At 37.2% G+C, this 27,364-nt stretch overlaps 1 protein-coding gene across 7 annotated transcripts in view; it reads right to left on the bottom strand.

Annotated features, from left to right (window-relative positions):
- Positions 1-27,364, bottom strand: part of LOC108668352 (putative polypeptide N-acetylgalactosaminyltransferase 9) — a 133,391-nt gene that overhangs the window by 45,844 nt on the left and 60,183 nt on the right. The window contains exon 1 of one of the 7 annotated variants that reach the window (XM_018155543.2): positions 5,289-5,423. The exons of the other annotated variants lie outside the window; for them this stretch is intronic. The gene's annotated coding sequence lies outside the window, so the exon portion shown is untranslated. Of the gene's footprint in view, positions 1-5,288; positions 5,424-27,364 lie in introns of those variants that run through there. 7 annotated transcript variants of the gene reach the window in all.

Below are 27,364 nucleotides of genomic sequence, written 5' to 3'. Positions count from 1 at the left end.
GGCAAAACTTTTGCGGTAGGTACTCCCTCCATACACGCAAATACAATACATGGGAAAATTCAAATACTGGATCGTGAACAAATTTTTCGAATATATAGGAATGAAACGGGGAAAACTTACAAATGCTTATTCATTAGGAAACACTAGTTGGAAATGGAACAAAAATAAGGAAATGTATGAAAATAATTTGCGAGGGTAAGCTTTATGTTATTAGGTAATCACGATGTATGAAGAATATGACTTATGGCATGGAAAAAAAGTTTCTTTTAAATATTTAAATAAACAGGGGGTGAGTTAGTCAGACAAAAAAATATATCTCAGTACTCACTGCAGTGAGTGACAGAGAGCGCATTTTCTCGTCGACGAAAACGTGAAGTCACGGACAGACGGACGGACATGACGAGCACAATAGCGCCTTTTTTCCATAAATGAGAAAATGCGCTAAAAAGCCCCCGATTTAATATTCACAAGTAGCGTCATCGCCATAGCAACGTAGCAGCACGCCAACAACGACAAAGCTGCGTAGCTGGTAAAATTCATTGCGAATGTTTTATCTGTATTCACAGGCAACGGGAATTGCAAGTCTCTTAGCATCAGATGCAGATAACTGATTTGAATGGAAGCAATCAGTGCAAGTCACGCCGGCACTTGGTCGGAAAAAAGACAACAGTTGGACATGCATCGGACAGAAGCGATCAGCAGAATTCACTCGTTGACGATGCATCAAAGAATCTTTGGGAATTCTAAGCTAAAAGCCGAAAAAATTTAATTCATGTTTCATGCACTGCACTCACATAGTATGCCGCACAGATGAAAACTGTCACTGCAAGGCCAGCGATCGAGGGGATTGGTCGCAGAAAGAAATCGTCATAACACGTGCAGTAGTCACCGGATTTATGACACCCACTCATCTGACGTAAGTACCGTAGACTATACATCAAAACGCAGTAAACAAAGCTTTTAAATTTAGACTTTTAAAGACTAAATTAAAAAAACAAAGCTTTTTGGTTTTTAAACAAAGGAAGACAAAGCTTTTTTTTAAGACTTCGCAGAAAATTTGGAACTCGCAGAGAAAATTCCACATAAAAAGAGTATTCCGCCATGAAAATATATCCACGTTATAATAATAGAGGAAATGTTCTGCCACAGAAACAAAAGGGTACTTTAAGTAGGAAAATTGCGTCCTAATGGGTACGGTTTCAGACAACGTGAGAGGGCCGCCTCGTTAAATATTCCTCTGTTATTTGAACAGCGAAATACCAGCAGTAACTTTTTCGACTTCAAAAAACGGAATCTCAGGAGCCAATTAAAAGATCATTACGAAGTAGCGCAATGCTGAGCAGCTCGAGGCAGAGTTTCTTCAATATTTCTTTAAAAAAGAACAGAGTTGGGCTTCCAGAAAATATATCTTTCGTGCCTTTGTTTCTGAAGCAATAGTTCACAGACCGGAGATTGCGCGCTGTATATAAAGCTTTTCAATTCCGCTCCAGTTGCGCTTCAATTATGAACAGCATCAATAAATTTATTTATTGTTAATGATTGATGAAAGTATTGTTGACTAAAAAGAAATGCATCGAACGTAAACATAGAGTTCATTAATGCAGAAATTTCAGAAAATATAACTGAGCACGATCTTTTTAAAAAGTAATGTAAACACGTTTGCTCTTGTTTTTATTACACCAGCCTCCAGTGCACAACTCTCGTCAGAATTGTTCGCTGGAAGATGGAAATTCAGAGGCATCCGCTTGAACTTAAACGCATACAAGTAAAAGATCGGGCGTCTTCAAGCCACGTATCAAAACCTGATACTTCACTCCAACTATGTATCTATGACCGCACGCAAAGCATGGGGAAATCTCTTATGTTGTGAGATAATAGTTCATGCCAAAGCTTTTTAAATGTAAGTAAATGAAATTAAGAGTCAGCCAAATGCAAAATTAAAAAAACGTGTTTGCTTTGGCAACGAGCATTATTTGTGCTCAACATTCCATCAGGTAAAAATGAATAAAAAATGTCCTTAATCAAAGTCCGTTCTTAATCATCAAAAAAGTTTGAATTATCAATATATTCATGATTATGTCCGTGCTCTATTTTGAAAATTTATAATCTGCTTTATCTCCCACTAGTAATTGAGAGAAATGTATGGTTTTATTTGCTACGATAGAATCACATGCGGAAAACAACAAAATGCATCCAGTCTCTTACACTGATCCATATGTAGTGCAGCAGTCGATACTAATGCATAACATGTTCTGCAGCCTCTCTAGAAATATATTTTTCATGTTGTCATTGATTTAGTAAATGGGCATTGTTGGAAGAGCAGCGAGATGGAAAACTATTAAAGAGGCCCAATTGTGTATCGATCTTACTCATCTCCTTTGATCTTATGATCTTAGCACACCGATTACTATCATCAACATAAATTTTATTCCTGTCCTCGAATAGAGCTCAGTCTTTGACTGTAATAATTACGTAATTACGCAGAGTATCAACTTTCTAAAATAATAATGAAGGCTATCATAATGCTAATATTTGTCTTAATTATGAAAGGTGCAACTAGAAGCGTGAGGCACAAGACGTGCTGCGTTTATTGTGGAGAAATCCAGGTTCTGGGGTCAAGATAATCGATGAATGCACTCAAATCAGCGCCCCCGACGCGCGGGAATCAGGCTAAAATTCTTCGCTACTTCCTCACGCAACTCTAGTGACGTTTAATTACCAGACATACGTGATGGATAAAGCTACTTCGGTGTCAGGTAGCTGCCAAGTTGCACATTAAGACAGAATTCTTACATTGAGAAAGAATTCTTACATATAGGAAGAATTCTTACATCGAGAAAGAATTTTTACATTTAGGAAGAATTCTTACATCGAGAAAGAATTGTTACATTTAAGAAGAATTCTTACATCGAGAAAGAATTTTTACACTAAGAAATAATTCTTACATCGAAAAATAATTCTTACATCAAGAAATAATTCTTACATCGAGAAATGATTCTTACATTTAGGAATTCTTACATCGAGAAAGAATTTTTACATTAATGAAGAATTTTTGAATCGAGAAGAAATTTTTACATTAAGGAAAAATTCTTACATCGAAAAAGAGTTCCTATATTGAGAAAGAATTCTTACATTAAAAAAGAATTTCTGCATTCTATAAGAATTCGAGTCATGAACAGGCTATAGAATTTTGGTCCTAGTTACTCTTCAACAATTTCTGGTTTACCTTGAATTAAATTTCAACTGTTAATCACAAATAAATGTATTAATCACTACAAATTATTAAAATAATTAATTATTACTCGACTTCTATCTGAATAGTGCAATTGCTATCACTGTATTTCTTACTCACGCATTGTATTTTTCGTGCGCAAGTTCGTGCATGAATTGCTGGCGCTTGAGCTCACGCTTAGGAAGGCGTGGATGGAAGATGTTGAAACGTGATAACAGGAAGGGTTATAACGTTATAACTCATTAAACTTGCAAGCATGCGTAACCATGATCGTCATATCGAGGATTCCTTCAGATATTGAAACAATCCGTTCACAAAAGAAGAAAGAGATGAGGAACGATGCCATGATGGTTTTGGAGCGACTAGTCAATGTAGGTCATAAATCATATTTTGCCGATATGATATTGAGAAGCTATTTTCTAGTTCAAATAATCAATTCAGTTTATCCATCACTTTAAGTATGAAATCCACGGACTCTTGTCAGAGAATATATCAAAAGTTATCGAAGGCAATCGCAAGATCCAGAAGAACTGATTTAGCGAGCGGCTATTTGCACGACCTATCTAAACGTGTCGAATTGTCTTCAATGTACAGGTCAAAACGTGCAGGTGCGTTGAAGAAAACCTGCCTCGACAGTTACTAACGCAGAGCGCGATCGCTCGGAAGAAAACCCATCAATTTATTGCCAGGAAAGGCACTCAGCAGCCGTTCACATTCAATGCAGCAGCGTCGGGAAGCTGCTGTAGGCTTGATAAAAAAATTTCACTCGTAAACCTTGAAGCAAACTTCATCTGCGGTCCAGACGCAGGCACTTTAGGATAAAACTAGCAATTGAAAGACATCTAAATGCCACAGAACTGCAACAAGCTTCAAGAAAGCGTACGGCCAATTGCAGGCTCATCGATTCGAAGGAGCCTGCTCTTCTCGTGTGCCAATCGTTTCAGGTGAAAAAATTTCCAGGTTCAGGAGCATCGCGTGAATTTTTTAGACGAATTAAACAGTAAACCTCTAGCAAATAAAACAGCTTTAGCAAGAAGATTGCAGATTGTATAAAGTTCCACCTAAAATTAATTAGAGAAGATAAATAAAACAATGCATTGCCAATTATACCAAATATTAATTTTTTTAAATAAATTCAGTAGGATACTTCCTTAACTGCAGCCGACTTACAATGAATAGGTAATTCGGTTTCAAATGCTATGCTGCATATATGAGAATGGTTTAGAATGCTCGAAAGTGTAAGGCCTTTAAACTCTTTTCGCTCAATGTGAGCAGCCGCAAACACCTACTTCAATTTTTCGATTGCGGATCGAAAATCGTTGCAATAAAGTACAAGCGAGAGCACACCCACAATTGGAGAACACCACACGCACCGGGTGTTATGGGTCATTGGTTTTTCCAGAAGTTTTCCAATAGCGGCAGAAAAACCAAAGACCTGTGAAGCAAGAAGACAACTGCAAAACAAGCCACGACTTTACGAGAAATTTTGAGCTCAGCGAAGCATGCTTCTTTATTCCTTCAGCGAAGTCCAAAAATTACGGTCGGTCCGAGTCGATAGTTCATGTGAAGGCGCTTGTCGGACTTTTATTGAAAGGCGGATGAGGCACGGCCTGCAGTTGAGGCAGCAAGTAATTTGAGCGCTGGGAGTTCGGCGCAATGGTGACCAATGTTGCTGGTCGCCAAGTTAGGACAGCCGCCAAGAAGTTATGGCAGCGCGAGTTGGGTCGTTTGAAATGCTAGCTGCAGCACGTCGCTGGGACCCGTCATGCGAAGGAAGCTTCGGGGACTGACACCTACACCTCCCATGGGAATGGTTGGCCTTCGAGCAGTTGCAGATGGTTTACCGGCTTTAGGCTGCAGATGGTTGGCCTGCTGACAGTTGCAGGTGGTTGACAAGCTTCCGGTTGCAGATGGTTGACCGGCTTCAGGTTGCAGACGGTTGACAGATTCCCGGTTAACTTAATGCCAGTTGCAAATAATTGACCAGCAGTTGTTTGTTTATCGCAAGCCGGCTTTAGAATGAGCGTCGTCGACTGTCTAACTTGAATTTACTCACATGCATATGCCAGAGCGCTGCCTCAACTCCAATGTGTGTTTATGGAAACTACCAATTCTCTAAATCGAAACGGTGTGTGCAAATCAATTAATGAAATTCGCTGAGTTTCGACTCGCGTTTGCCGACACCTCACGACATTGCGGAACAACGAACACTGGCCACGTCTCCTGATAGGGCTTATCTCACGAGTTATCTCATCGCAGATAAGAAGTGGGTGAAGGTGACGCTATGTCATCAGCAAATAAATGATCATTAACGCTATGCACGTGGCACGGGAGCAAAACACGAAGCTATTCAAAAAATAATATACAAGAATATATAATCTTATTGAATAAGCGTTAAAAGGTATTTAACAATTCTGATCTTATGGCATAGGATTGTTATCTATAAAATATTTTACAGAAGCAATTTACGTAAACGAAAAAAATTGCTAGGAAAAAAATTTCTGACGGAAAATCGCAAAGCACGAAAATTGCACAAGCATATACTACATTTTATACTAGACAAAATGCCAAAATAAATAAACCATAAATTCAAACTTAAGGAAAAATAACTGGGGGAAAAGTAGCGAAAACAACTCGTCGAGTCATGGCGAATTGTGAAGACGAAGAATTTATCTTAATAATTTCTTTAAGACACTTCAAAGGTAGGCTTATGGACGCCAATTTAGGTGGCTTGTTTGGACCAAGTCAGACTTTTAGATCTATCAATGGAAGGCTGCCCAAATATAATAACAAATAATTGAAGTGATTTAAAAAGGCAAGAAATGGAGAATAAAAACTGTTAATATCCATTGTTCCCATAATACATTCATAATTTTTCAACAGAGCTTGACGCAGACAAGAACAAGAGAAATTATCAACACACTTTGATATCACAACGAAAAGAAGAATGCGACAGCAGATGTCGAGCTCCCATCAGAAACTACACTCGGCAGACATCAAATCCAATTTTGATGCTAGAGAAGAAGAAGTCTTATGAATATTCCAGGGAAGACTTCTCGACAAGCGACGGCTACATGGAATGCCACTCAATGTCGCTGCCTCCTCATGCGATGCACTTGCAGGTATTCCGTCGTACTGCATGGGATCTTGCAGCTAAGTAATGAGCTTAATTGAAATTTGATATTGCCATTACAATTTGGGGCGATTTGTTGGTCGCCTCAGGAGCAGATGTTCGTTACTACATGAAAAATTGCGGAACGATGAATGCTTGATTGTGGTGGAGCAAAGCAAGCGCGGCCTTTTACGAACACGAGCGTTCAACGGGCATTGAGATGAAAACACTCCTCATTCGTCATTTATGGATCCTTCATTCATATTCAAACATTAATACGTTGACTACGATTGCTTCATCTTGTACTATTATTTCATTTTTTGTACTGTTTTTAAACATGGTTGCCAGACGGTCATTTTTTCCGGGCAAATTCCGTGATTTAGTTTTTCTCAATTGCGCTGACCGGCTAAAATTTATGATAGGGGTACTTCCTAATTAAATTTTTAATACTGCAAAAAGAAAATAAATGGAATTTTTATAACGGAACCTACAAATAAACTAGTATATATAGAGTTATCGGCCTTTTTTGGCTTTTTTTGTTCTCGGATTTGGCCGATTTTAGGCAACCAGATTTATGTACCACTACGTCCTGGAGAAATACATTTCGTGGTACGCATATGTACCACTTCGGAGTTAACGTGTTGAGGTCGGTAGAACGGAGCCGCCTTAACAAAGTGCATATGACATTCAAGTGTCTCGTCTACTGCAGGGCCTTTACAACGTTTAATTAGCAACACCTCAACGCATTGTATCCGACATCGATGAAAGTCGTCTATCTCAAGTTCTTTACCATTTAATTGGCGTCTCTGCGACACCTGCTACACACGACCTGAGCTGCTATTGAAGAAGCTCTGCGATTATCATCAGGCCAGAGTTCGGCTGGCTGTTTTCAACCAATTTAGAGGCTTATATGCTAATGCCTGCCTGCGTCCAGAATACCAAGCCATAACTGCTCCAGCATGCCGCGACCACATGGGCGCTGGAGAGGATGCATTAGGTCATATCAAATTTGTTGGGGATTTCAGTCTTCGAGGAATTGTTTTGACCGCGAAAAAAGCAGACGCAATAGCACTTGGTATAATGAAATACTTAGGATAAAACTGTATAATTCTACTGTATAATTCTAGATGCAAACCTGCGTATTACAATGAAAAAATGAACGAGTTTCTCGTTGAAATTGAGACTAAAAACATTCAAACATATATCTATACACAAAAATAATAGAGCCAAGTTCAAGTAGGCAATAAATGATAATTCAGGCAAGTCTTCTCATTGTATTGCAAACTCACCCAAATCAATTTACAGTCGCATTACTCAGTGCATAGTCTCTCTAGAGTGAAGTTAGGAAAGCCAAAAAATAAATTTCTATTTAAAAAATATTTCGAATCACTTTACGCGACAATATTCTAGTGAAATGCACGATTTGAAGAGAAAACGTCGACGAAATAAAAAACATTTTATTTTATTTTTTACATATAAAACATTTTATTTTCACAGAGAAAATAGCAAGGCAGCGCAAAACATTTTGAGGAGGCATGGATAATATTTTCATTTTATTTTCAAACAGGCATGTGCAAATTAAATTTAGCATAAAGACTTTTTCACATTTTAGTATACGGGAGTTCGATGAGAGAATTCAATTTTCATTGTTTGCTAAACTATTTGTATTTCATAGCCTTTACGTTAGTTGAAAAATTATTAAGCCATTCTGGGTTGGCGCGATTTTTAAACTTTAAATTTAAAATAATTAATTAAAAATTCAAAATTTATTCTTTAATCGTAATGGGAGTTAATTAGAATTTGAAAGTAGCAGTGGGTTTGATCGAGGAATCTCTCCAAATGACATCCTTAATAGTTTAAAAATTATTCCTGGTAAAAATGAGGGGATTTTTTTTGTCATTTATCAAATAATTTTATATCATGGGCCGGACAGCGCACACTTTAATGCGTATGTTATCTAATATTATGATTAGCTTTATACACTCTTTAAAGCCAAAGTTTCATCCAGCATTGCTTTATTAGAACCGACGTTAGTTTATGCCGACTTTTAAATTATTTTGAGAACAAACTATTGAACTTGTTTTTATTTTTTTGAAAATTGCAAAGTAATATTCGTAAGCGGTTGTCATGCGCTAAATACCCGAGGAAGGATTTGCTATGAATAAACGTAAAACTCCATAACGTAAAACGTAACTACGCAATGCGTGTGTGAAGTGTAAAAAAAAAAAATTATTGTAATTAATTTTGTCCGGTAATTGTACGAACCATGTTAATATATATATATATATATATATATTTGTCGGATGTCACACGTAGAATCATTAAATTATTTACTCTTCGAATAATGAAGTTAAATTTGATTTTAAAGACTTCAAATTATAAATTAAGTTAATCAAAGATGATGACAAATAAAAATAAAAACATGACATTTAAAATCGAGGAACAATTAAGTCTACGGATTTTAGTCAACAAATTGAAGTACTTTTCACCAATTGCATTTGCTTTGTTCTAATCTACTGACAAATAACAAAGGGAGAGTGAATTGACTGCTACTTGGAAACTCACGTAATTTTCTAGTGTTGATTTCTCAAATGCGACGCACAAATGTTCATTTGAGTATCACAAATGAAATTCAACGCAAGTTGTTATGATTTAATGTGGGGTTTTTTAGTATAGATTTTAGAAAGCGAAATAACATAAATTGCAAAGGATACTAAGTATTGCCTGGCGGTGGATTAAGGGAGCGTGACCAAAAGTAATTTAAAATAAATTTATTGGTAAAGGCAGGGGCGGCACTCGGCAGGAGCTTATACAAGCGACGGGATCACCATGCGTGATCACGCAATGCGAAGAGCAGCACTGGAATTTACCTCGTAAAGACCACATCAATGAGGCACATACACGACACTGCCCAGTCGCTCGGATTCACATTAACAATTGATCACGAAGATGCAAAAGCTGGCTATTATAGACTGAATACAAGGATTCAGAAGTAATTTCTAACAAATTAAATTCTTAAACCGTTAGATTTATGAAGAGTTTTGAACAGTTCAAAGACAACGTGCTGGAAAAATTGTTCTGAGACAAATTAACATGTCCCACCATTTTCAAGAATCAATGAGAATTAAATCGTAGTCAATTAAGTGGCTAATTAACAGCTGTTCTGAACCACCCAGGGCTAAGTTTCAACATCGACTGCGATGAAGTCAGAATTTACTTTACAGCAATTTTGCTTTACAGTGATTTTACTTCATTGTGATGCGTGTGCCGGTCTGATAAAGCAGGAAATCAGAGTGCATTGCGGTCACGTTAATGAACTAGTTTTCTTATCCACGTTTCTTTATATAGTACCATTAAGATTGCAGTAGATTAGCACGTTAACAAGACATGGTTGTTAACAGAGAGCACAGCACTAGTCAAGAACGCAGGTCGCACAGGTGCAATCAAATAATAAAGTCAATTTCCGTGGTGAGGTCTTTCACCGTGGCCAAGAATTGCATCCTTGAAAGTGAAAACAAGAAACTTCGTGATATAAGTCAAGTTCAGAAAAACACATCTTGACAGCAGGCTCAAGGAAAAGCCAAAAAATTACGAAAAATAGAAAATAATGATTTTTATTTTCATACGCATGGTCCTCAGTGGCCGATGGAAGATCTCCCTTTACTGACATTTTGATCGGTTCCAATCGGCAGGCGAGAGAAGTTCTCAAAAGAGCGATAGCGCGAAGCTACAAGACAAAGTTGGCGCTTCTCGCTCGGATGCACGCAAATCAGGACTTGAACGACAAGCAAATAGAGACCGTCGAGCTGATGCGTCTGCAGCGGCACAACGAACCATATTTTGTGAAATAATTTTATGAATAAATGGATTTCATTTCCAGCGGCGATATCTATTGTAAATATACACATCAAATATTGACGACACTGTTTTTGCATCGTACCTTTGAGCTTTACACTGCAAAGACCGCATGTGACAAGTTTAGAGAGGCCGAATTCAACATTATACAGTGTAATTGCTCGTCATTCTAATTGTACGATCAAATTATGCTCACTACATACACCATTTACAGCATTGTGTAATGAACTAACAACACTAACAACTAAGTTATGTCTCGAACCTCGAGGTTAACCATTTACAACATGCATTTTGAAACGAACTGACGGTTAACTTGCATACCTAACGTCTGATGTCAGAACGCGTGAAAAGTCAGTGTACGGTTAGCAGGCCCGTTCAGTACTATACTCCTCTTTAAGCTTGACCTGTTTACCAGCCCACTTAAGAGTTAGCCTATTTGCTTTTCATTAGGATTGCAGGAGCTGGAAACGAGAACAAACGTTCTTCGATTTAATCTAAGTAGGAAACTATAATTGAATTACCAGCTGTCTATAACGCGCTCAGTTGAACAGACAGGAATAAATATGGAATCTTCGTAATTTCATAAAATTATTTATTTGATGACGTGAATGCGAAAGGAGAAAAAACTAACCGCCAAGGTGGAAGGTTCAGTTAATTTTATGGCAGTTATAATTATAAGATTATTATTATTACACTGCCTTATAGTAATATAATATTACTATAAGGCAGTTACTATAATTCACTATTAGATACATAGAATAATCAACAATCATTGCAGGCAGGCAAAGCCAGGCTGAAAATAAGCGTTCGCGTGCAACTTGTGCTGAATTAATAGTGACTTTTGGATCGAATATTACGTCTGCATTAGCTTAAAAAAGAGATGGCAGGCGCTCTTCAAGAATGCCATCAATTGTTGACATGGCTCGATATCGACTGGCAATTTTGTATTGACGCTGCAATTTATCAAAAAGGATTTCAACTCCCAGTGCTTGTTTTAAGAGCTTATCGTCTTGAAAATGATAAGAGAGAGCGGAGGAAGAACGGAAGCATTTCAACAAACAAATTATGGAGCAAAATATAAAATACTACGTCCAAAAACATCCTTGGGATAATAGGGATAATAAACGAATCGTGTCCAGTCAATCATTTGTGTCCAGTCAATCATTTGTGTCCAGTCAATCATTTGTGTCCAGTCAATCATTTGTGTCCAGTCAATCATTTGTGTCCTGTCAACCATTTGTCCAGTCAATCATTTGTGTCCAGCCAATAATTTGTGTGCAGCCAATAATTTGTGTCCAGTCAACCATTTGTGTCCAGTCAACCATTTGTGTCCAGTCAACCATTTGTGTCCAGTCAACCATTTGTGTCCAGTCAACCATTTGTGTCCAGTCAACCATTCGTATCCAGTCAACCATTCGTATCCAGTCAATCATTCGTATCCAGCCAATCATTCGTATCCAGCCAATCATTCGTATCTAGTCTACTATTCGTATCTATTCAACCGTCATAGAAAATGAATTGCCAACATTTGTACCGAGAATGCAATTATCAAAACTTTAATTAAAAGATAAGGTATCAGAAATAAGAAACTGTCGGACATGGGCGGTAATTCAGCCGTGAATACTTGAATTAACTCGAACCAATAAGCAAGACGCTGTCTCACATTGCAAGTGCGTAGTGAATAATTTGATATAAGTAGTTTATAAAACCCTGCTAATTAGTTAATTCAAATTTATTCCCAAGAAAACATCTATTATCAACAATATTCAATTTTGTTCCAACAAAATTGAAACAGGAACTAAACAAATTAACTAACTTAATATTTTTTGGGAGTGAAATTATAGAATGGATCGGAGCTTTAAGCGCTCAAGTGCTCGATGGCATATTTCAATTTAAAATGAATGGAAACTCTATAATTAACTTAACAAGTCACACTTCAGTCCTTAATCTAGTTAGGGTTGGTGCTTAACTTGAATGGGGCCACAATGAAGAATAAATGAGGAAGTTATTGAACTAATAATTAATTTGTTGAAGCGAAAAGATATGCCATTCCAAGATAGTGATGTAAAACGTTTATGGCCATCATTACATTGGAGTGAAATGATAGCTTCTTTAGGAATTTGAAGGGCAAGCATATTGATAAGTTTAGGTTTTAACCAAACATAGCATCACCATCATAAATGTTAACTGATGTGTAGAGTATCTAAGGGCAAAGTTTTTCGCTGGAAATTCGAAAGTGTTAATAGTGCCAGAAAGTACGTGTTTGAAACTTGAATTTGGAATTCGTGTTGTGCCAGCGAATTTAAAGCCAGTTATCTGCCAATCAAAAAGCCATCATTATCTATCAAAAGGCAGTTACTTGCCTATCTTAAGATATTTAATTGATTCGTAGTAGGCATACATTTTAGAAACTAAGGCCAAGATGAAAAATAATTTCGGTTTGGTGTGGAACATGACGGATTGGCAATGTTTTACAAGGACAATTTGTGTATAAAAGGAAGACGATCGCAGTGAAGACGATCGGGTTCTCCTACCGAGCAACAAGATTTGACTGGCAGAGAAGTTCATGAAGGTTCCGAGATCGAACATGAGAGTGACGCAAGATTGTCGCTCGATCTCACGGCGAACCTGTTTTCAATGACAATTGAAGCAAGATGAATCCAAATACGGTTGAAATCTTCTTTTGGCCATACGGCAAAACTAAAATTCAAGGCCAGAAACTGCATTAAGTCAAGTGGAAAACTTTTTCTTAATCATGACTTCAAGTTGTCAGCGGCAGAAATTGCCGAAGGCTGAATGATTTATGGAGGATAATTGCAACAGACTGTGGAATTGCATTCGGGTAGCAGGAGAGATCAATCCTATTCAGGTATGAAGAAATGCAAGAACGACCTGCAATCAATGAGAATAATTAAGGTATACCATTTACACAATAATTGCAAACCAGTAGTATAACCTAACCCAGATCAAAAATTGTTTAAAAATATGAAAATTTCATTCAATGTACACCGTGAAGTGACTCTTTCCAAATATCTTTATTTTCCAATCCAGAACCGTGCTAGAAATCCAAAATGGATTCCGCAACTAGCAGTTCCATAAACAGCGGAACTTAACAGATGTTGAGGACGTCGCAGGCAGATGAACTTGTATTAACTGAAGCCGTATCTCTCGGAAAAGTCCGTAACTCGGTACAGAAGTTGGGGCACTGCTCATGCAAACGTCCACTGCGATAACAAGCCAAGCGAGCGGCGCTTCGAAAAATTCCACTCAATGCCTGTGGGAGTCTAACGTAATCGTTAATATACATTGAACTTCATCGACATTCCAGCGTCCCAACGGCGCAGGTTTAGCTTCAAAAGTCATTAAAACATAAGCGAAGTTTATAATAACTCGAGGCTCATCATTTAAGAGTGGCTCTTAAAATCAATGAAATGCTTCGCTCTCACGTCCCCCGACGCAACATGGATTTTCTTTTAAATAATGCAGAGTTAAGAGGCACTCTAAAGACAGCCTCAATGAGAAGACTTTCTCTATGAGGGAGTAAGGATATTTAAAGTAGAAAAAAAATGGAATTGGCTTTATAAACTCCCTCGATGCCACGAGTTTTACAGGCTTCTCGGGCTCGGAAAAACGCTAATTGAGTGAGAAAAACGAGCCAAGTTGGAGCTGCAAAAGCCCATGACAAAGTTTCTCCCAATATGCAAAACTAAGTCTTTCTACGAGACATTTTCTTACCGGAATTTTGTAATTTATTCATACAATATTCCCAAGTTGGAGAAATAAAGTTACTCAGGAGTAAATATTCCTGCCAAAAGAACAGTAACTGGAACTCTTCGATTATATTACTAACTGAAGAACAGAATTAGAAATTATAGAATGAACTTCAACTGAAATGCTGAATGGCCATGTCGAAGTATAGTAAAGTTTTATGCGAAATTTTCAATTCTACAAGATAGCTGTAAAGAGCAAGTCGAGTAAGGAAAATTATTTCAACAGAGCCTGTAATTACGTCGTGATTGCAATGAAATTATACTCAGAGGGATAATTGTGTTTAGCTGTAAATTTCACTTTGCGAGCCATTCTTTGAACATTCAAAGAACAGCACACGTGCTGATGTAAAATTGTGGGGTGAACATCTGTAAAAGCGCTGCCATTGACAAGTCTTCCACTCTGGAAGTAAACTTTTCACGCAAAAATTATAATCTCATATAAAATGGCAGCAATTCCATGAACAGCAATGATTCTTCGATAATTTTCAATGGAGTTCGCGATGTTGCGGATCTCGGAGTGGCTGGGTAATTTTACACGGCTATGAAGAGTAGAAACGGCGGGTGCATATGGCGAAACAACATCGATGGGCTCGGACGCTTGGAGGCTGCCAGGCTAATCATGCTAATGCATACGACACCGATCCTGGTTTCATTGACGCCATTCAAAAAATTAAACTGCATGGACGCGTGCCGGGCACTCCACTTACCGCTTCGCATCCCATATCGCTAATAAAAAGCAGCCACGAAGCACAAACACCGACCTATGAGTTGAATTCGAATGGAGTTATAGTAGGGAAATTTGCATGATAAGTAGTATCCAAAGATGAAGAATGATAAAGTGGTCAGACTACATTTTAGGCGGACAGCGAACAGCTTTCGCACTAAAACGGAAATTGGAGCCCAAGAAAGTTCATGTCAGTGCAATTACTGTAGATGAGTTAGTTATACGGTAGTAATTAGATATTTCATGAAGGAATATTTTGAAGGTTCAAATCCTGCAGGCAGGGGCAATTCTAATGAAACCAGAGCCGTTAATGGAAGAATTAATATGAAAATTTAGGCCGCGCTGCTGCCAGACGAGTGTTGGTCACAGGTAAGACTCACTCCCGCTGGTTGAGATTTTTGACAAGGAATCATCGCCGCTGCAGGGCCGACATGTCATGTGCAGGGCAGACAAACGCTGGGTCATTTGCAGTGCCGCTGCAGGGCCGACATGTCATGTGCAGGGCAGACAAACGCTGGGTCATGTACAGGGCCGCTGCAGGGCCGACGAACGCTGGGTCATGTACAGGGCCGCTGCAGGGCCGGCATGTCATGTGCAGGGCCGACGAACGCTGGGTCATTTACAGAGCCGCTGCAGGGCCGACATGTCCAGACGCGGGGACGCCTAGAATGTCAGCCGCCGCGTCTCTTAATTAGTAATTTAACTCAATAATTCTTGAGGACCTTCGTGGGGCGTCGAGGGGCGCGTCTTCACTTCAAAAGATTCTCTGCCCCCCAAGTTCGGCCAGGAAAGTTTGTGTATTAATCACCAGCGTCGCCGCTCCAGCAGATTAGGTATGCTGATGACTCCTTCGAATCTTCATTCTGTAATTGTATGCCTGAGGAAATTTTCTGGGTTTCTTCGGCACCAATGTTGCCAATGACGGCGAGATTTGAAGCGAGCGCTAACGAGGACTTAGCACTGATGGATCAATCACGTCTGGACAGAAAAAGGATGAAATGATTTCAACTGCAAATTTAATTTCTTGCATATTTTTATAAATTATGAAGTTCAATAAGCGAAACAAAATCTACGTTTATTTTAGCAGATGTTTATCTCGGGCTGCGACAAAATCAACAAATTATCACCGTCGTCGATGGTTTCTCGTTAGATAAATGCAAGAAAGATGGCTTAATAATTGTTTTTAAAACAACTGAATTGATTTTCAAGAAAATAGAATGATTCAATCATCAATGACACAATTACTGACACGAAACGAACGCAGCAATCCAGCCACGATTCCCACGAGGCAATCCAGCCACGAAATACTTGCAGCAAGCAATGTAAGAAACAATCCCCCGCGGCAATGCTGTCACGAAACCCACTCGACAATTCAACAAGGAATCTAACGAGGCAATGCAGCCATGAAAAATACGAGGCAAAGTAGCCACAAAACCCACGCGTCAATGCGCCCAGAAAATTCACGTAGCAATACAGCCACGAAACCCACAAGACAGTACAGACACAAAACCCACATGACAATGCGCCCAGAAAATTCACGTAGCAATACAGCCACGAAACCCAAAAGACAGTAGACACAAAACCCACATGACAATGCGCCCAGGAAATTCACGTATAGCAATACAGCCACGAAATCCACAAAGAAATTCAGCCAGGAAAACCAACCACATAGCAATACAACAAGGAAACCCACTATATAATGCAGCCATCCACGAAATCCACGAGGCAATACAGCCACGAAATCCACACAGAAATTCAGCCAGGAAAACCACGTAGCAATGCAACAAGGTAACCCGTGCGGCAATATAAAGGACGTAGCAATGTAGCAGTCCCCCCTAGCGTCGAAGGTGCGCCGGATCCCACTAACGACATTGCGGTTAATTGGGAAGCTCATCGGAGTTGAGCGCCGTCCGTTTTACTGTCCACTGATTCTGCGGCGAAGACAAAGGCGGCGTCTAGAGGACTGCGATGCCAGGGAAGATTTCCTCGAACAGACCAGTCGAAAATTGCTGACAAAATATCACTGACCGACCGATAACCATCGGTGGCTACTGATTGGGCGGCTATAGATTTTGAATCAGGCACTCGCTATTTTATATACTGGTCGATATACGGCTAACATTAAGGGAAATGTGCCCTCGATAGCCATGAATTTTTACTTTACGATTCGATTAAAATTCATGGATATTAGTGAAATTTCAGCCAGGCAATATTTGAAATCTTTACCGAGACTTCAACGATAAATTTCGGCAATAGAACATCATTTTCGTATAAAATGTTATTTTTAAAGCGCACTCTTCATCCAATATGTAAATACTCTTCATTGAATCTTTGAAGCGAATCAGCTCAAAATATTGTACTTGATAGAATTTTCAGCTGATGCATGAATTTCAACACCACGAAAAACTTCGTGCATGAAGACAATTTTCGTTGTAGAACACTAACACAACACACCAAACGCACAGCTCAGATAGAGAAAAATTCCCCGTTTGCGAGCAGCGAAAATATTGTATTAGAATTGTACAGTCGCAAATTTTTAAATTGATAGCACACTGCTTGAAATGAATTGGTGTGCAGTTATTCATGAAAAAAACATATTGTACTAAATTATTCATGATACAGGTACAAATATAAAAATTATGCAAGCATAGATGACAAGACGTTTACTCGGCGGCAAAAATTCACCAGACGAGCGCCCAAGATTCAACTTGGTGAACCTCAATGGCCAGCGCAAGTCATCTCGCTTTGAAAAAAAACCTTTCTGTACACAGGTTGCCTAGGAAGATCGTGAGGGAATTGTCCAAACTTAAGAAACGCTGAAAAAATTGGATTATTTTGTCCGAAAACAAAAGGAATCTGGAACTATGTAAGACGCTTGAAATTCATAACAAAAAATCTCAAGAAATTTAGCATTCATTTTTTGGACGTCATGCAAAAAGACTCCTAACGACGGCGAAAGTACGAATGTATTTCCATGTATCTCCATAAAAATAAAATGCTTCATTATGAAAAAATAGAATTCCAGCGAGGAAATAAAAACATCAGATAACCATAGCAGTCAAAGATGCTCCAAGGAAGTGCTGATTTTTTCTTGAGTTAGTAAACCAGCAAAATTCGTTCATCTAGAAGCCTCACTGATTGAATTGAAAATACTTGGGAATTTTTCCTGTATTTAGGAGCCATCAGCTTCCAAGACATTCAGTTATTTTAATATGATATTTGAAATATTCTTAAACTTTTGTTTCATTCAAATTTCATCAATGAAGAAAAACATAAGATAAGGAACATGGAACCAAAATAGTTAAACTAGCAAAATTGAAGGAAATGTAAAAAAAATTTATAGGTTGATACAAAACCCCTAGAAAATGGGAGAATGTTGAATTAGAAAATTGTGAAATAGTCGAACACCATTAAATAGTTTAAATTAAACGGAAAAAACTATCGCCCCAATTCTACCGTCGAGAAAAATTTTTAAATTAACGAGAAAATGCAGGCATCAAGTTTTTATAAGTTTTTCTACCATTCCGGGTTTCCAGAGGCATCCGTTCTACCGGGGTCCGACGGGTTTTCAGAGGTATTTTTACGCAGATGCTTGAGAGAAAAAAAATACCTTTTAAGATGCGCCGAATTTTCGGTACAAATTTTTTGTTCTAAGCCATCATCTGCTCCAATATCTGCGGTCACGAGAGCACCTCAGGTCTATGCAGGATAAAATGAAATTCTTTTCTTATTTATTCAGGAATATTCCAATAGAAAAATTGTTCACTGATATCAACCACTATTGAAGCAAAATGTCTCATTTACTGCAATAGAAAACACATAAAATTTTACGTCTTACAGTTTACTTATTTCAGATAAAATATATACCAGACGAAATAAAAATTAAACTAAAAAAGTATCACGTTTAAAATAGAATTAAAATATACGGAGCCAACGGAGGCAATAAAGAAATTAAATATGAACGAAGATTGCGGTACAGTCGTGCGCAAATATAAGAGCACTGGACGGGATGCAGACCTGCAGTGCCAGATGACGTCTACCCAAAAGTAACATCCTTCAAGTCACGAGCCCTGACTTCAAGCCGCACTAGAAGCTTCTAGGGCGAACAAAGATGAAAAAGGGCGAACAAAGATGAAAAAGTACAGATAATTCGACGCTACGTTGCACATCACTAAAGATTAAGCGACCTTAGGGGGTGAAAAGATAAGGTTTGTATCAATTACACGGCGTTCTTGACGTGGAAACTTATGTACGTAATCCGGCTAAAAATACGTTAACTTAATGGAACACCGTCTTTATATATCATATAAGTAGAATCTATTCAGTTTGAAAAATCAAGCTCATCTTCGAGAAATCAGTTCAGTGGACAAATAATTTAACAGCTAGCGTAAAATTCGTTTGCAGCGATGAAATTTGTTGGTATTGATGAAGAGTTCCATTTTGCCCACCAAAAATAACTTTGGTAGAGCAAAATCCATTAATTGAAAGAATTTTATAGGTTATGAATAATTTAACATGGTATTTTTACATACCTAATGGAGGTTTCCCAAAGATCTATTCACACTATGCAAAAGAGTTCGAATAGTTAGACTGCTATTCAAGGAATCGCGAGCATTCAGAGCGCTCTGGCGGGAGGCATGTTGATCATGCCGATTTGCAGTGTTGGCAATGATTAAATCAAAACGATTAAATCATGTGATTAAATCACTTGATTTTTTTATAAAAAATCATGATTTTTTTGCTTTTTTCGATTTTTTTTTATTTATTTGATTTTTTCATATATTTAAATATATTGAGTGGCAGTCTTTAATTTATATTGAGGTATTGTTATTCTTTGATTAGTATAAATGTACTATGAATGACAAATTGGTATATAAACTTGTTGCCTTTAGTGTGTATTAGGTTCCAATATATTGAATGTTTTTGGTACAGAGGCATCAAGTGTGCAATACATTGTACGTAGCTCGCAGTTTAGTTAATTCTTATAAGGCTATAATTAAGTAGTCTTTAACTATTTGACTATTTGTTATATACTGATTACAATATACAATTTAAATGTGTTAGCTAGCTTATACAGGGTGGTGAAGAACTGATTGAACAGTTTTGAGGCGAAATAAAGGAGTAATGGAGGTACATAAAGAAAAAAGTTTATTTTCCTCAAGATTAACATAACATACCATTTGAAATACTTATGTTTTGAAAGCAATATCAGGAAGATGGGGTTTGTTAGCTGCATCACACTGTTGGAGTCGTTCTCGGAAATTTTCTACAGCACGTTCACACATATGGCAAGGTATGGCCATAACCTCTGCTGCAATAATCCGTTCCCTTAGCTGTGGTAGGGTGTGAGGGTGACTTTGAGCTGCATGGCTAGCGCCCAGTGTAAGTTACAGCCGAATGGTAAGGTAATCGAGCTGCGGGGCTAGCACCAAGAGTGAGTTACCGGCAAATGGTAAGGTAATCAATCTGTGGGGTTAACACCAGATGTAAGTTATCGACACATTGTAAGGTAATCGAGCTGAGTTACAAGCAACAAGTGGTAAAATTGTAATGCAGAAAGTCTACGGAACTTGGGCTTAAAATTTAAGTATCGGTGGGGGTACATACTGTATATGAACGAAGTATCTATCAATTTAATTGAATAATTCAGTACAATCTAAAGTGCTAGCTGATAGAAAATACTAATTCATAAACATTGTTAACACATAAACTTTTATGCGTTTCTCAGACGTGTGGAATACCAAGTGCAATACTGGAACATAAATAAAACGGTGGAATTGAGATATTTGAAAGTAATCTTCGCAGATCATATGACAGCGAATCCCGAAATAAAAAAGAATAGATAAATTCAATTAGTCTTTCTTGCGCAATTGGCGTAAAATACTCGGGTTCCGATTGGTGTGGACAGCACGTTCTTAAAACTATTGAAATGTGTTTTTCAATAAAATGTTCGAAATTTTCATAAATTTTCATAAAATGTTCGAAAATTTCACAATTCTTGCGACACGACCGCTTTACAGCTAAACTTCTACTATTAAACTATCATAAACTTCACCGATAAACGCATTTTTTTAGAAGGATTTAAGAAATGTCTAAAGTTCGGTCATGTAGACATTTCAAAGAGCTTTTTACGATGTCAGTTTTGAGATGGAGAACAATAGGTTATTATTTATAAGATCTCGCATTTCACAATAAGAAATAAAATTTGTAATCATATATAAAATTATAAGGCTTATATGTAACATAAAGCGTATAAGCACCTTAATATATAGAAGGTATCTAGGTTCGCTACAAGATAACACTATAAATAAATATATAAAACTTTAAAATTACTTCGGTAAATTTGATTTAAAGTAAGATTTGTCGTCATGAATCATTGTGGAGGATAAGTATTGAATAAGAATAATGCTATACGAGGAATTATTAGCTGTTAGCGGTTACATTTCAGAATAAAGCAGAAGAAAAAATAAATTAAAAATATATCAATATTAAATTAAATAAATACCGGTATCAATTTTAAATTAAGTAAATATCAATATTAAATTAAATAAATATCAAGAATCACGAATGACCTAAGTGATAATGATAGACAGGGAAATAGCTGTAAGTAATTGGTGAAAATTAATTAGACCTAACAGCAGTTAATTGTCGGAAAATTGGAGGAATTACGGACGGTGGTACCGATAATTGACATAAAATAAGAAGAAGCGCATCATATAATAGGTGATATTTAACATTAAATTGAAGGAATAACGGCCACCAATAGCTATGCCAACTTGCATTAAATTGTCGAAAATACGGCAGGTAATTGGCCAAAATGTTGAAAAGATGATAGATTGTACTACTGATACTAGTTCTGATGGTTCTGATTATCGCTAATATATATATGAGGCTTGTTAGGCAGTAATACTGATTATTGGAAAATATATCAGGAATGGCGGCCGGTATTGTTGATAGGGAGTAAAAAGTTGAATAGAGAGATGGATGAACAGAGGACCTCGGGAGGACAAAGTGGCCGCGCGTGCATTATTCAGCAGCAGCGAGAGTTGCCGCACCTGGACACACAAAACATAAATAAAACTCTTAGTATGAAAAATCATTATGATAAAAAAGATGATTACTGTTCATAATAATTACGCTCATAATGGTAGCTAAAATAGATATTTAACCTGAATTTAAACCGAAAAAGAATGTATTATTTATTATAGAGGTTTGATATATCGATGTATAATACTGAAATAATGATACTTCTGATGAAATATGTATGTTTACGAATTAAATGTGTTGGTAGGAGATGTGGAACAAAATACTCCTCGGTATCACTAACAAAATACGGGTAGAAGTGATAGTACTAGATCACAATTTTGTAATAAATCCAGGCCTTATAGTGACTTTCCAACTTCCAGTAATTTTGAGTATTTTTCGGAACAAGCGAAGTTTGGGAGCACCTAAACAAGGTAGTCCTAACAAAAGCATGCAAACCAAGTTAATAGCCGAGTTTTTCATTGCAAAATCAGGTAAATCGTTCCTCTAATGTGTTTACCGGAAGACTGAAGCAGATTGTGTACCATATTTTATATGTGTTCCAGTCATGATTCCATTGATTACTAATAAACGACAGCGGATACGATAAAATGAACACTTAAATGATTCTCTAGGGTTATATTAATTCACATTCTCTATTGTCGAACTAATCAAAGCAGGTTTAGAATAGTTATAATCGTTCGTGTGATAAAATAGGTCCAGGGTTCGTACAAAGCGTCGTCATTTCGCAAACGTCAGCGACGTAGACAAAGAGCCATCGATCGTGAGGCATGGAACCCAGTGCGCTCTGATGACGCTGATAACATTACACATATGAGAGCCAACGTACTTCTATATATGTAAAGAATGCGTATAAATTAGGTGCAGCCATGTTTGGTGTATCCAGAGTTTCGCAGCTAATGAATAAAGTCAATAGGTTGAGTAGGTAACTTTACGAAATTGTGCACTCGGAGGAAACTCCGCGTACTATTAAATAATGTTGCCAGAATAATTATTTAATCCTGATAAAAATTAAAATATTTGTTTATTTTTCTAACTTTCTTAGAAGAAAGAACTCATGGCAAAAACTCGGAGTCATTGCAAGATTCTCTATCGAAGACAGGTGGAGTTCAAGGTAGTGACAAGAGGCATCAGATGCAATATTTTCCCGGCAGTTGTCAAGGTAGAGTAGATAAATTTGTATACCTCTTGTCTTAATTTTGGATCTTGTATGTAATTTTTCACTTGATCTCGCGAGCGAACAAACTCAGGCATACCGCAAGGCGCATCGAACACGACAGTGGAACGTGATTTATCTTGCACAGTTGTCGCTACGCTTGCTTTGCAGCTCCTTTATTTGTACCAGTCTATCGAAAATTCACACTTAAATCCCAATTTTCACAGTGATAATTAACTAAACTTATTATAATTTCAGAGGTAATTTACCAAGTTGTATGAGCCCGAGCAGCGGATTGGATTAAAGACGAAATGCGGGCGCAAAGACACTAACAGAAAAGTATGGATCAAATGAAGCAAAGCCGGATTGAAGTCATCAAAGAAGCAAGACCCAATTCACCATAAAACCATACTAGACAAAGACCAAATGAATACATGCCTTTGTGAATTAATATAAGTAATTAGGGATTTAGGAAAAGTCTGCAAATTGTACAGCAAGGGAGAAACAAGCTCATGGCTGGAGGTAAGCTGGGATATGCAGGGCAGTAAGACAGTGTCGGGGCCCAGGCATTAGGAAGGCATTATGGTCGGGTTGTAAGTTCAGGGGCGCCGCCACGTCAAAGTTTATGAAGGAGAGCCACAAGCTGGTGCATGCTGGCATGGCGATCTCGGTTATTGTTGCCTGTGAAGAAATTTTGTTCGGGCCAATATGGGCCTTGCTAAAGTCAAGGCAAAGGAAGAACTTGATCTGAAATTAATTTGTAATCTATAATAATTACAGTTGTTTTTTTCACATCATGACATGACATTGCGTCCCTTGTAGTACAAATCACGCAATTTTATCTACTTCTTTATTAAAGTAAACAACATTCAATTTGTACCCATGATGGTTCGAAATTGCGGGTTGAAGAGGAAAACTTGAACGTAGAATGGGAGCTTGGAGTCAACAACCAAGATATTAAACACCAAGTTCACGGTAACCTCCAGTCCGCGTTTTAACTTGCATACTTGTTGTCGGGATACCCGCTATTTTCTCTGGCGGACGAATTCCTTACATGGGCTAAACTTCAAAGATGCAATGTTCCACACTCTAATAAGTGAGAATTATCAATAAATCCAACAAAACTTGCAACTTTTCGATGATTCTTACATTTTTAATTTCAGTAGGAGGCCAGACCAGATTGCACTGCACTAACTTATTGTTAACTGTGGAAGATGTGCAATCCTTGTTTATGTTCATTTTATAACTACTTTATTGATATTAATTTAATATAATTTAATTTAATCTAATCCCGACCTGATTGCACTAACTGTGGAAGATGTGCAATCCTTATTTATATTCATTTTATAACTACTTTATTGATATTAATTTAATCTAATCCTTAGTTTATTGATTTTATTTGAATTTAATGTTCAATAATAATTGAAAGTAGAACTTCTGTTGATTTTTCACCTTCATTTCATTATTCTTAAACCTAATACTATATATATGAAATGAATTAATATCTATATGATCGCAAGGGAAGGTTGAATATTTCTCTGTTACGCTTATTCTGTCATAGTAATTTAATGAAATATTTATGGGAATATAAATTTTGATTTTAGATATTGGTTAATTTCACAACAATTAAGCTCATAATTGCGCCATATAAGTAGACTGTACATATTTATCTCCGTTTTGGAGAGTGTACAAATTTCCCGTGAAATTCAGCATCAATAAGTTCGACATTTAGCTGATGCGTGGCATCGTATGTAGAAATAAATTCATGGAGCTTGAACTCCACGAATGACAGACAATACGACTAATAACACAAATGAAAACAAGAGTAACATCACGAATGACAACACGAATAAAAAAACAAAGGACAAGAAGAATAATAACACGAATGACAACAAGAATGACAACAAGAATGACAACAAGAATGACCACAAGAATGACAACAAGAATGACAACACGAGTGACAACGAACTAACGTTCATGCGACAATATAAAATAAAATGGCAACAGCTGTCAATGATGGACAAAAATTGAAATGATTGCAATTCTGACTTCAACTGGAAGCAAAATGTCATCGAAAAACAAAACAAACAGTGATTGTGTTTACAGTGAGCAAATATAGGAGACAAGACCAAGCGAGCTACGAGAGTCTAGGCAATTACCGTGAGTTATTTAAAGCGCACTTAACTGTGAAGGAAACGTCACTGAAGCATTAAGCGCAATCAGTCTTCTTGCAAGAGGACAATGATCTTTTACGCGTACGTTAAAATGCGCCATGTTTCGTTAGAAGTTGTGCTGATATCGCTTCGTCGCTCACACACGTCGCCGTGTCGTTTAGTAACGTCGTATCCAACGCGATGTTGGTGCGCACTAAAACGTTGAATAAAAAGTACGTCTTTCACAAAATCAACCAATGAAAATAGGCTGGCTGATCCATTGCATTAGAAATGACAAAGACGTCTAAGAATTTCTATACATGAAATTGTTCTTATCTTAAAAAATAATAAATTTTCATAAAATTTCATTCAGTAGAATAAAATGAACATAACATAATGATACGACTTATAATAGAAATCCTTAATGTGGTTACAAGAATAAACGAAGAGTCGGAATATACGGCGACTAGATAGAAATAAGTACTGTATTGAAGCACGAAAATATTTCACAATAAATATGTATCATCGAATTATGAATTGCGTAAAAAAAAGAGCCAACAGCATTATATGTCAGTAGGAGTCAATTTTATCGATAAATTATACAAAAATATTAATTTTTTAAATCAGATTTTAAATTTATCGTCTTTTTGCAGTAAAACTATAGAACAGGTAATAAAATACCAGACAAATGTGGACAAATATTTAGACGCGTAACAACTAAATTCTACTTGAAATACCAATTTAAAAAATATAAACAAGCTTTTCTAGAATTAAAGAACTTAGAAATTTCGTATAATTTGATACATGAACAAATTAGTGATCGCCACGCATGTCGAAAATACCCATGCAACTAAAACTTATGTCTAACTGTAATTTCATTCTCGGGAGAGCCATCCTAAATGCGAATAACTAATGAATCCAGCCTCACGGGATAGAATTTTTTTCCGTAATGAAACCCGATATGGACTTAAAGAGGAGATAGGAATGTCCAAATGTGAAGAAAACTGACGACTAACGATTCAAAGTTTCAAGATTTTTGAAAAAAGCACAAGCGTCACTAGGTGCATTTTACAAAAATTGCCAACTAGAAATGGTGTATCTCCCGTAAAACATTGTTACATAAATTCAATAACTTATACATTGAGTGAACTTATATATTGATTGAACTTATACATTGATTGAACTTATACATTGATTGAACTTATACATTGATTAAACTTATACATTGATACATAATTTCAATAACTTTTAATGTTCGTAAAGGTTATAAAATGGTAGCATGAAATGGAATAAGAGTTCACGTCTACTTGAGAAACGGAATGACCGAGAATTCAATCACGTGGAGGTATTGACAGGCTGAATGAAAGGTGAAGGTTATTGCATAAGCAAAAGAAGCCAAGGTAGAGCTTTCGTAAAATACAATTTAATCATTTTATGATGACATTTGATGATGATTAAATTACAATTTCCCCCTAAATAACAATGAGAGGAAAGATAGTGTAATTTTTAGCGCATTTCTCATTTTCGGCAAAAATGCACTATTGTGCTCGCCATGTCCGTCCGTCTTTCTGTCCGTCCGTCTGTCCGTGACTTCACGTTTTCGTCGACGAGAAATGCGCTCTCTATCACTCACTGCAGTGAGTACGTATACTGAGTTATATTTTTATAAACCCTGAACGCATGCAACTAACCTACAAATACAAATTCTCATACACAGAAGACGGAGCACTCGCCTCAGCACCTGACGCATAATGACCATTTTTTGGTCTCACAGAAAATCTGAAGGAGCAGCCGGGCTCAAAACTCCCTTTTTTGAGCGACTTGCCGTCAACCAAAGACAACAGCCGCTGAAAAATCTCGGAAAAATTACCGAATTTGTCGACGTGAGACGACGGCTGTGCCGAGGTTTTTGGACTAAGGGACTACCATCGGACGGCGGCTACGTGGTCTTATATTAAATAAACCGGTAGGAAAATGCGAGTGAATTGTGTTGAAACATGATATTCATGTAGGTTTTTCATAAAAATTTGGTAAAAAGAGCAATTACGTACAATTTATGTAATTTTCGCACTGTAACATATAGGGAGGCAAAAATTTTGCTTTAATTTGTACACATTTTTGAGATTTACTAAAAAATTGTCGTCCTCTGAAACTATAACATAGCATCGAAGATTGTATGTAAGATATGGGGCTAATTTTATGGTCTGTATGTCATTTTGTTGCACAACTATCGATTGCAGAGACGGCTGATCATCGGCCAGCGCTCGGCCTCCTATAACGCAAGGTTTCAAAATATGAAATATTATTGGCATTCTTAG

Source organism: Hyalella azteca, unplaced genomic scaffold (assembly GCF_000764305.2).
Source record: "Hyalella azteca isolate HAZT.00-mixed unplaced genomic scaffold, Hazt_2.0.2 contig13297, whole genome shotgun sequence".
Lineage (NCBI taxonomy): Eukaryota > Metazoa > Arthropoda > Malacostraca > Amphipoda > Hyalellidae > Hyalella > Hyalella azteca.
The sequence above is the reverse complement of the archived record's forward strand: the minus strand, read 5'-3'. Positions and strand labels throughout refer to the sequence as shown.